The sequence below is a fragment of the Caloenas nicobarica genome, chromosome 11 (genome assembly GCF_036013445.1).
Source record: "Caloenas nicobarica isolate bCalNic1 chromosome 11, bCalNic1.hap1, whole genome shotgun sequence".
NCBI lineage: Eukaryota > Metazoa > Chordata > Aves > Columbiformes > Columbidae > Caloenas > Caloenas nicobarica.
Window position 1 is genome coordinate 3,010,443 of NC_088255.1, and position 12,006 is coordinate 3,022,448.

Here is a 12,006-nt window from a genome sequence, read left to right on the forward strand (position 1 = left end):
CATCTATTTTGATTCCTAGTGGCCTTCTCTGCCGCTCTGTAGTACAATGGGCTAGAAAACACTTACTTGGAGAGACAAATAAAGTTTCGTTATTATAGTTCATAGCAAATGGAAGAAACAATGTATTATGAGAGCAAAGATACATTCGTATCTCTTGTTCTGTTAGCTTAACAGTTGTTAATATGCTCGGACCATAATTGCCATGGTGTTTGGACCCCAAGAAAAGCTGGTCAGAATCCTCTCTGGCTGCCGAGTGTCCAGTGACATTTTCAGAGGTACTGCTATATATTTAATCGCCCCTTTTTCACCTCCTGTAGCTCTTTGCAAATGCATTGTGATAAATTTGTTTGGCAGTTGTGAAGGTTTAATTCACCCCGGTGAATATATTCTGCCCTTAATCCTAAAAATTAGAGATCTGCTCCCTGCGGTTGTCTCTTAGGAGTGATGGTGCTGAGTTATTCCTTCTCTGTGCTAACTCACAGTTGTACTGCACAGGCATACGCCAAAGAGGTCTGTGAGAACAGGACCTGTTGTTAATCTTACGGGAAATGGGTGTAATTTCAGTGGAACTGAGAAAAACTTAGTCTGAGCTTTTGAAATGGTCTGTGAGCCAGCTTCAATCAGTCAATTCTGTCTCGCATCTATATTGTTGCACTCCTCGGCCCGGTATCGGTTTTTTAACAATAAATTTCGCTGTTATTCAGCCTTTGAGTTAGTTGCTGGTGGCAAGAGAGGTGACAGACTGATGACTCTGCAGCTGTGTAATGAAGCAACCAGACAAGACTGTGTGGTAGGTCATCCTTGTTTGTGCAGGAATTTGTGCACAGTCATTATAAAACGAGAACTCTGCTAGTATTATTGTCACGTGAGCTTGAGTCAGGATTTTGGGGGAGTGTTTTGCAGGGGGTGCAGCGAGGATCCTTGGGACCCCACTCGGAACCGCTGCTGAAACCTGCATGGAACACTCAGGACAGAACAGGCCTGTCGCTCTGCAGCTTTGCACCTTCACCGCGAAATTAACTCACAGTCTCGATTAGACTCTCAAGCCACTGGTTTGGTTTTCTTTTTTCCTCAAAATCACTGTGATGACTGTATGACAGGCACAGAATGACCCTAGAACACTAATGAAACCTAACTGGAAAGGACAACTTTTTGCATTTTCAGGAGTTTTTTGGTTTGATTTTTTGTTTTTTTGTTTTTAATTTAGGGATTCATTTGCATGAATACAATTTATGTGGCCAGAGACAATCTGAAGAAGCCCAAAATAAAAAGTACGTGGTACCACCTGCGTTTGTGGCCACTACAAAAAGAAATCATTATGCAAGCTGGTGCTTCCTAACTAGAGTATGAGTTTGAGTAAACAAAATGGCATTGGGTATAACCTCTCTATGGAAAAACAGACCCCTCATCCCAAAACGTAGAATGAGGGAAGGATCTAAGGAGGATGGTACTGGTGATGAAGAAATGAGACTTCTTGAGCTATTTAACATGGATATAGAGGCTGGATTCCAAAACTGGTACTTTGTATCAGTTTCAACCACATCACCTCTTGTAGTCTCCTCCTGCATTCCTTGGCACATCCTGCTTTTGTTTGTTTGTTTGTTTCTTTCTGGCATCTAGATTTTTTACATGAAATTTTAGGTCCTTGGCCTGGCAGCCGTTCTCAACAACAACCACCAAATCAAATCAAACCAAACCAAACAAATAAAAAACCAGAGAAACAAAACACCAAACCCCAACACTTTCTAGCTACTGTAAGATTTGTGTAGTTTGATTGTTTATTTGTTTTGGGAAGAGATCCATCTGTCTGTGTTGTATCATTGAAACTACTTGGAGTGAACGCATATTATTTTGTGCTGTTTCTTCCTTTTTTTCTTTCCTGTTATTCTTTAAAACCTTGCATTATAACCTGCAAAAAATCATGGCATTTTAGAAATAATTTTAAAGGTAGATACTTAGTTTAGGCAATTCTCACTCCAAGTGCCTGACTGATTTTAATAAAAATACCACTTAAAAAAATACCTAGCTATTAGCATCTGCTATCCTCTTAGTTCATGACTCCTGATAGGTGTGAACTCTAGGAAAGAACCTGACCTTTTTTCTTTATATTTTCACCTGCATTATGCATTAAGTTGTTTTCTTGTGCTCTCCTGTCATAATTTCCTGCCTGATGCTTGCTTTTCGTGTTTGTGTGAAATACTTGGGAGCTGGGAGAAGACAGACAAAAAGGAGCTTCCGTGATGCTCTCTGTGAATGACAGGACAGGATGCATTAGAGAAATATTCTCCACCTAAGGGCAAGAGACCTGTCCCACTTTTGTTTTCAAAGAGAAATTGGGTGGGTAAAACATGAAGGCATGAATTTGGAGAGAAAACAAAGGAGAGTTGAAAGGCCTGACAAACATCCAGCCCAGCAGCAGAACTGCAGAACTGCCTGCATCTGCCATTCACCTCTCTAAGATCAGTCTTTGCCTCATGTGCTTCTGTCCGCAGCTCCCAGAAAGGCAAACTGGTTAAAATAACTTCATGATGTGTATGAAAATGGTACTTTTTTTTTTTTTCTGTTGTGAACGATGCCCATATGGAATTACTTCTCTGCCGTTGGACATATCCAGTGATGTAATGGACACCGCAAGCTTATCTCCTGTAGTTTGTTTTCTGTCCAGGAGTCATGATACATAATTTAGACCTGACCTGTTGCGTACCTTGGCTCTTTAGTAGATCTACATTTAAATGACACCGTTAATTCCATAGAGCCATAAGGTATTTTGCAATATTTATGTTACAAAAGTACTGACTTACCACAAACTGTGCCTTAGTCTGGAGCAATAGAGGGCAGGTAAGGCTGGAAGTTCTGGTGTGATCATGGCAATCAAGCACATACAGACTGCAAAAACGTTTCTATTGACTATCCAGACAAGGCTATGTATTGGAAAGAAAGAGGAAGAAACAGACTTAAAACTGTTTTAGTTACGGCTGCAGCCATCTCTAATATTACAGAGGGTTGTGGATGGAGGGTTTGGTTTGGCACAGTCACTGCAAGATATTTAGATAAGCTGAAGCTTGTCCAAGTCAAGTTGTGATTTGAGAATTACCTGTAGCAGTACATCTACTATGGCTGCACACAGAAGCAGGCGTTAGAATATTTTTAAGGACTGTAACAAGTGCCTGGGGAAGAGGAGTTTACATTTGTGGGTGTATAATATCGGTACGGCAGAGCAGCTTTCTGTATTGTAGGCACATAACTAATTCTTTACTAGTTCAGAAAACAGTTCATGAACCATTACCATTGCGCAACACAGGGGGAAGGAGGTTTATTGAATAACAACCTGCTTGCATTGCAAGGGGCTGGAATTGCTCTGGAATAGCTTAAATTGTAGGTCTGCCTGGCAGCCCCCAGGAGTCAAGATACATGAATGGTTATGACAATATCCAAGTTCTGAAAGAGACCTGAATATTTTGATTTACTGTGAGCTTTCATGAAAAGCCAGTGCTCAAGGCAAGTGATGGTGCTCTTCACTTCTAGTCGGTAAGTTGAGGAAAGACGTTTTGCCTGTTCGCGTCAAACTGGTTGTGGGGCTTAATGCATGAAGCACACAGGCAATTCTCTGGCCTCTGTTATTCAGAAGACCAGATTCAGTGATTGCAATTGTCCGTTTTGTATTTTAAGTCAGTGAAACCAAGATGTGCTGGCTTGGTTTGCACACACATACTTGAAACAGACTTTTTGAGAAAGAGAAGGTTTCCAGCAGCATTGAACTCATGCCAGAAGGAAATGAGGAAGCTCCTACCTAGGAATATGCAGAAACATCTACGCAAATGGTTTAGCATTAAAACAGGACATCTGGAGTTTGTGAAAATGATCTGACCTAGGTTGTACAGTTTAACAATACTCTTTTGGATTATTTTTTGATGCATTTAGAAGTGTCAGGCTGTTAATTTTCTCAGTAAGGAGCAAGTACTACCTGTTACATAAGTGACTCTTGCGTGCTCCAATGCTCACTCCCCTGGGCTTGCTGTCCTTCAGGCACTAGCACATTTCTCCACAGCCCATTGTGTTCACAATACACATCAAATTAGCTGTACACTCAAATAAACCTCTTAACTGCTCTATTCTGCGTTGTGCAAACAGCTGTTCGCGTCATATAAAGTGCTTTTTGTTGTTGACTGGAGCAGCTGGTGCCCGTGGTGCAGATGTTGGCCGGACCGTGCCCGGCCGGTGGCTTTGGGGAGCAGAAGGCTCTGGTGGCCTTGGCCTCCTCGGGAGGGAGGTGCTGGGGGCTGGTTACAAACCACATCTGCAGGGATAGCTGTGCGCTCCCCTGCCCTGGCCCGTGCAGCTTTCTAAAAATCACTGGCATTCCTCCCAGGAGAGTCTTTTGATCCGTTTTGGTTTTATTTTTTATTTTTCGGATGATGCCAGCCAGCCAGGTTCTCGGGTGTGCAGTCCTCTGATTCTGGAGCACCTTCCTGCGGAGCCCTGGCTCTGCTGGCTCCGGCACAGCCGCGGCGGTGCGTGGTGTGTGCCGGCGGCGCTGCCGCTCCTGCCACGGGACAGACTCGCGTTTCAAGAAGCGTCACCGCACACCGCACACCGCTATCTGAGAAACCAGTTTCAGCCTTTTACTTAAAACAGGAAATAAATGTGAAGAGTATGGATAGACACTCAAGAGGAGGAAATAAAGCTCCTTTTTTTTATCCTCAGCCTTAGGGACTTCATAACTTGTACACTTTCAGGCTGAAATAACTTAGTCTATTGCTATATATTAATTTCTCCTTTTTAAAGTCCTGGTAAAATCCCTGCATCTTTTTTTAACCACAGCGTGTATGTGTATCTACACACTTCTACAGTGAGAGAACACCTGATTCTTATGCAAAAATTGTTGTGAAAAATTGTATAGCTGAAATGAGACGGGATATAAAATTGCAAGTTTGGCATCGTGAGGATGGTCTAAAAGTTCTGGTGAGCTTGAACATTCTCTTTATTAAAACTGTTTGAGAAATGCACTGTGATGTGCATTAATGATTTATCTTACCTGGTAAGGTACCTAGCTAAGAAAAGTACGTTTGCTTGCATCTGAAGCTGCGTAACTGAGCTGCGTGCTGCAAAGTATACAAATAACACATAGGTTTAAGAGGTGGCGGTGTGTTTTTAGAGGGTATACAAGTAATTGACTTTAGAGGTGCTGAATCTATGTCTATGTCATGAATGTGAGATCAGGAATCAGCTGCATATAAATTTCCAAACTGGGTTGTCATTGTTTTATTCCAGCCAACAGAATCTTCTTACTATCATGAAATCATTTTTATAGATTTTATTACATGAAATAGGTGGAGAATGATTTAAAAACCTCTATGTGCAAACTCTGGGAAATAATGTTTATTTTTGAAAGGTTAATTTTAATTTTTTTCATCAAATGTATACTCAGTGATAGGTCAGAGATGACCCATTATCAGTAATCCATTCCAGAACGATGAATTTAAAGAAAAAGCAAGCTGAATGTATTTTCCAGGTGCAGTGCTCTAGAAGGGAGAGTGCCAGGAGGTTATCTGTAAACAGGGTAAAGAATGCATCTGTGTTAAATGCCAGGTCTTTGTACAGATGTGAAGCTGAATCGTCTGTCCTTACATAGCTTGTTTACAATGGGGTAAATAAGAGAAGAATCAGGCCCTCTAGTGACGATCAGCAAAGTGTGATTCAATGAAAGGGATAATCCAGTTAAATGAAAAGGCCTCTGTGTATGGACTTGCTCCAAAATGTAATTCACAGAACAATGTGTGCTATTGAAATGTAGTTAAGAAAGAATAAATAAAAAGAGCGATTCAAAGAGTTCTTTTGTATCACAGACTCATGCTTTTAGGAGTAGCTCCCAACTCACTAGATGTACACGGAGAGGAGGGAGGGAGGGAGAATGGAAGGGGAAAATAACATTTCTTGACATCAGCTCCGCAGGTGCTGTAGCGGGGTGAGGTTCCCGAGGTCCTGAAGCGCCTGCCCTGCAAAGGGCCTGGGGGAAGACGTGAAGAACAGAAAAGGAGACTCCATTGCCAAGGTCCAGCCCATCCCCACGGCTGAAGTATTTTATTAATTTTACTGTCTTAAAAAGAACCCAAACCAACCAACCAACCGAAAAAACAACCCAAGTTTCACTGAGTGTTATTGGCTGTCCACAGAGACGTGGGCTTTTTTTGGTGTTTGATTGGCAGAATACCAGAAATACATTACAAACTGGGGCTTTTTTGGTTCCTATTTCAAGCATACATACATACATAAGCCATTCAGAGACCTGTTGCCTAAAGAAAGCAGCGCCATCTGGCTTTTTGTTTATTCCATCCACTGAATATTTGATGCAGTATATCACAAAAATTTCCAATTTACCCAGTTTACTAGCACTGTTTTCTCATGTTTTCACTTCATTAGGTGCTTATGCTTGCAATTATTTCCTGTTGTTGGCTTTTCTTCTTTTATTTGCTGAGTGACTTTTGTATTCTTATTGAGTCTTGTTGGTTGCACTAGTTGTGAGTAATCTCTGACTTAGAATCATCAGGGAATTAAACCATAAGCCATTAATAAGTTATAAAACAAAAAAGCTGTCAAGAATATCATAACATCAGCTACATAGCCCACAGATATAAAAACATCTTTGTGCTTACAGGGTATTTGTTGTAATTCATTCGTATCTGCTTTTGCTGTAAGCTTTGTGAGGAGCTTATGTGGAATGTGAGTTCGGGGTAACTGCCCCATGAAGATGCATATTTTACTTTTTAAACTTTGCCTGCTGTGTCATTTTATGCCATGTGCTGAACTGTACTGCAAACATCTCTGTTTAATTCTCGCATTACTCAGATGAAGAAGTTGAGCATCGGTCCAGTGTTACGAACTGAAATACTGAGGTATGCAGGAAATGAACCAGAACTGATAAATAACGTTTTAAGTGTGGCAGAGATAGATGGGGTTTAGATCAAAAAAATGGGATTTTTTTAAACCCCTGTCTAGTTGGAGATTAAAATCAATATTTGTGCTTCTACCTGAAGTCGAGAACTGTCCTCATTGAGCATCTTAATGCTGAAGCTGGACCAAAATCTCGAGGCTGGTTAATTGATGTCCCTGAGGGCTCTGAGGGTGGAGCTCTGCTCCTCATTGCCCCAGGGCACGTGCAGTTTGCCTTGACAAGACTGGGATCCCTCTGGAGCGCAGGGGTAAGATGCTGCTGTACTTTAAAACACAATCCTTCGAGGAAACGAGTTGGTAGTTCTTGGTAAAAATGGGGAGTTATGTCCAGAAGGGGGAGGCCCAAGGTCTCAGCCCAGCATGGAGCTTCTCAGCACAAGGAAATCCAACCCAAAATCGCATGTTCCCTGAGCCAGCACATTTTTCCATGACTTGGGCATGAGAGATGCTGAGCACCTTGACTAGCACAGGGTGACACCGTCGTTAGAGTCTTTGGGGCACAGATTTGGGCTCTTCTATTGGGAAAGGAATTGAACATAGCTAAGTACTCTAACAACCACACTGCTACAGATTTTACAGATTTTATTTCAGAATAAAGAATTTCACCCATCCCTGAAGTGGGGGAAAGTCATTCTGGTGTCTAGGCTAAGGATCTGAAATGAAATTGAGTGACTTGTGCTGTTTGAGGACAGGAGGAGGAAAAGTTGCTAGTTCAAAACATTTGTAAGCCAGAATACTGACGAAAGTGGGTTCCAAAAGGAAATCTAGTCTGCTGGCTACTTCGAATCCTGTTTTCTTAGACCATCTAGGTGCCGAACAGAATCCCCAGATTTGCTTTGGGATCAGAAGCTTCAGGATGATGTACTGCAGAATGCAATTCCTGTACTGGATCTGTTTCCTAAGGGACCTTCGGGTGACTGAACGCGGGCTACACCTGCGCTTGGAGCAGGATCCAGGTGTCCCCACCTGCAGGGCTGTGCTCCTCTTCGCCGCCAGCCTCCGCGCTGCCACGGAAGGCTGGGTTTAAGGCATGGATGCAGGCAGAAATTAATCTGTCGGGCCAGAGCTGCCTCTGCTGGAGGACTAGATGTGAATCACTCCTGCAGCGCAGCTGGTTGCCGGGAGGTCTGACTGTGAAGCGCTAAATCTCCCAGTCAGTGTGATGGATTGTAAAAGGTTCCAATAACAGGGGAAGTCATTAGGCCCTTCTGAGGATTTCCTTCTTGAGCACCACCAAATCATTTTGCTGACTTCCTAAGTAGGCAGAAGGAGTGAGATATGAATTTATCTTCCTCGCTGGCATTGCTTTTCTGCAGGATTGATATATAAACAAGAGGTAATCAATGACTGAGAGACAGGAAACGTTCTGATGATGGGGCCCGGGCAACTGTGGTTTGGATATTGCTGCACGCTGTATTTCTAGGCACTCGGGTTTTATTTCAGAAGAGAAACTCTAATGGTTGTGTGTGAGAATAATGGATCCTAATACCAACACACCAGGCAATCTCAGAACATTTATAAAGGCACTGCTACTAGAGACGCCAAGTACAGAACAGGAATTTTGAAACGGTTAAAACCGAAAAGTTTTACAACATTGGGGTTTCTGGATGAAGGCAGAAATAACCACCTTCGCATTTTCAGGAAAAGAAAACACAGAGTCTCAGCCTGGCTTGGAAACGCTGCGTTTTTTCATATCTGTGGCCTATAAAGATGAATCAGGAGGATGAGAAGGGAATCTGTATCCGGACTCCTTAGTGTGGCTGCACCATCCACTAGTCACTGTGTTCTAAAGCCCTACTTTATAGTATGGTGTAAATATTTAAATTCTTGTCAGTGGTTATGGTTAAACACTTTCTTGGTAAGTAACAACGTGAATTTGCTAGACAAATACTTCCAAATACTTCTGCAATGGTGCTGGCTTTATGGGAAGTGAAACGTTATTTATTACTCTGAACATACACCTTCTTAAACAACTGCTGTCATGACAAATACAAAACGTGAGAAATAAAACTCCTGTGATGTAATTAATTGCTACAGGTCTGTCACTTACCTTCCTAAAAACGCATTGCTCTAAAACCTAGCAAACCTAGCATGGGGGTGAAAAGCAAGTGCTTTAAACTGGTGCCGTTTGCCAAGCCAGTTGACTGGAAATACTGTAGAAAAACTAAGGGTTCAGATTTATCCTTATTTGAGTGACGCCAATTTCTGACTATATGTATGTTCCAAGTAATTCTTGCCCTAATGCATAAAAAAAGACCAGAATTCAAACTCCAGAAAGCTTCAGCTTTGAGATCTTTGTGTCAGATCCATTTGCAGTATCAAGGCCCAGATGATTCAGACACGGAGATAGACTTAAACAGTCTGGGTCAAAAAAGCACGAAATTTTAGAGTGTTCTTAACTGTTTTTCTGACTAGACATATTCAAGTACAATTTTTTTTTATTTTGTTGTAGGCTTAAAACCAGCTATATATGAGGATAACATATAAGAGGTATGTGTATGAGCTAGCATGTGAAGAGATCCATCTTGTTCTGTTCGTCCAGAACAACAGGGTCATTAGGAAACTAAATGAGACTTTTATGTCCGTTTTCCCTGAGAGGGGTGGGGCCAATCTGCTCTCAAAGTGGCTTTGCAGGAATTGAACATTCTCTGGTAATCTTAGGGCAAAGTCTGAAAATGAGTTCGCAATTTTAATCCTTCAAACACTCGCAACACCCTGCCACTAGATAGTATTTATCCAAGTCGTAAAGAAAACAATGGAAAATAGAGATTTCCACTATTTTATGTGATGAATTATTGGAAATCATCTTCCAGGATTTTATTATTGTAATTGAAACAGCTCTATTTTATTAAAGGAAATTTAATCCAGTAAATATATACAAAACTTGTCTGTCAGTTTATCTGATTATCTATCCCACACTATATACAGATATATCTTGGGTTTTTTCGTTTTGAATAAATCTGTCATAAGCGGAAAGGAAAGGGCGTCTTCGGTCAGTGGTCTGAGTAAGTTTGTCCTGGTGCTCTTCAGGATACAAAATACATGCTTATATTACCATGTTGTAAAAATGATCCTAAGAAATTATATGTTTTGCTTTTCAGTGGTGTACCTCACTGTGGACAGTATTTATGTCCATTCAGGAAATTAACTGAAAGTACAGTTAAGGACAATTACACAAGACATGAGAAAAAAATACAGCCCCATGGAGTCAAAAAGCACAACTTAACCAGGAGCATGTTGCAGCTCCTTAACCTGTTTTGAATCTTGGAAAGGATTTGAGAATGGCTGATTTGTTTAACTTACATTTTTTCACAAAAGCTTTTAACAAAGATATCTCAAGGAATTAGAGGAAGGAGCTGAACTGCACTCTGAATTAATCCCCGGTTAAGTTGCAAGCAAGCAAGCAAGCAAGAAAGAAAAGGAAAATCATAAAACTTTCTGTAGGTAGTACCAGTCGGTGCTGAGGTGCAGGGCACCAGCAAGGTTGGGCAGGTGTGGGGGCTGCAGAGCATCCCCACATCCCTGGGCGGGTGTGGGGGGGCTGCAGAGCGTCCCCACATCCCTGGGCAGGTGTTGGGGGGGCTGCAGAGCGTCCCCACATCCCTGGGCAGGTGTGGGGGGGCTGCAGAGTGTCCCCGCATCCCTGGGCGGGTGTGGGGGGGCTGCAGAGTGTCCCCGCATCTCTGGGCAGGTGTGGGGGGACCTGCAGATCATCCCCACATCCCTGGGCAGGTGTGGGGGGGCTGCAGAGCATCCCTACATCCCTGGGCAGGTGTGGGGGCTGCAGAGCATCCCCACATCCCTGGGCAGGTGTTGGGGGGCTGCAGAGCATCCCCACATCCCTGGGCAGGTGTGGGGGCTGCAGAGCATCCCCGCACCCCAGGGGCTGGAGCCGCGGGTGCAGGGCGATGGCCCCGGCGCTGGGACCAGGGGTGCTCGAGACCTTTCCTCCCGCAGGCCCTTCCTGCCGTCACTTCAGACAGGCTGTGGATGACAAGGACAATAAGCTGCTTGTCCGCAGAGGCCATTGGACACCGCGGTATCGGCCTCCGCCGAAGAGTCTGGATCTGAGACAAGAAAGCCCCTCTCAGTATTTCCAGAACAAGTTAGAAGCCAGATATCAAGAGTATGGTGAAACCTGCCTTCAGAAATTACCCAAAGGATACAAAAGGCTCCTCAATGAATGATTCTAGCATACAGTTGCAGGCTTTTTGACAGGTTTTCCTGTTATGCAACTGTTGAGCCAGCAATTGAATTCAATAAAGGAGAGTAAGATTAAAAAAGTATTCCACCTCTCCATGTATTTGTTCAGATTGAGAGATACGGTTTGCTTTGCTTTAGAAGCTTAAGGGTATGTAGAGCCATTGTCTTCAAACACAGTTGGGCATAAATTTGCTGTGAAAAGCAGCTACACGTTACTGGGAGGACATGTGGCCATGCGACCCAAAGGGTTCTGAATAAGTGCAGACATATTTAATTTTGATAACACTGTTTCTCACTTTGCTATTGTTTCATGGTGCCGGTGATTTAAAAAGCAACCAGGCATATGTCTGTGTATTATTCTACTAATATATATACTGAGACATACCAAGGAGAGAGACATAAGCTGTCTCCCCCACTCAATATTTATGTCCTGGCTAGATAAAATAGAAAATAGCTGTGTTTTCTGGCTGCTGGACAATATTCCTGGATCTGCTAATGCAATCCCACTGAAGCCGAGCAATCATTCTGATGCATCTTTAAAGAGAGTTTTGATTTTTAAAGTGAGATAACTCATGAGGAGGGAGCTGCTACCAACACGATATCCAAGTAGTAGATACGTGGGCAAGCATCTTGCGTATGTTGCTTGTGTACTGTGCAGCTTTTATGATAATGGGAAGAGAACCCACATTTTCGTGAGCTGATCCAAATCTTGCTGAAGTTAAAGGAAATCCTGCAGTGAGCTGAGTGCATTGAACATGATCCAGGACTGCGGTAAAAGATATAAGATGAAAATGTTTCTTTTAAATAAATAAAAAAGACATTTCATACCTGTGGTGTAGTTTGCATGTTTTA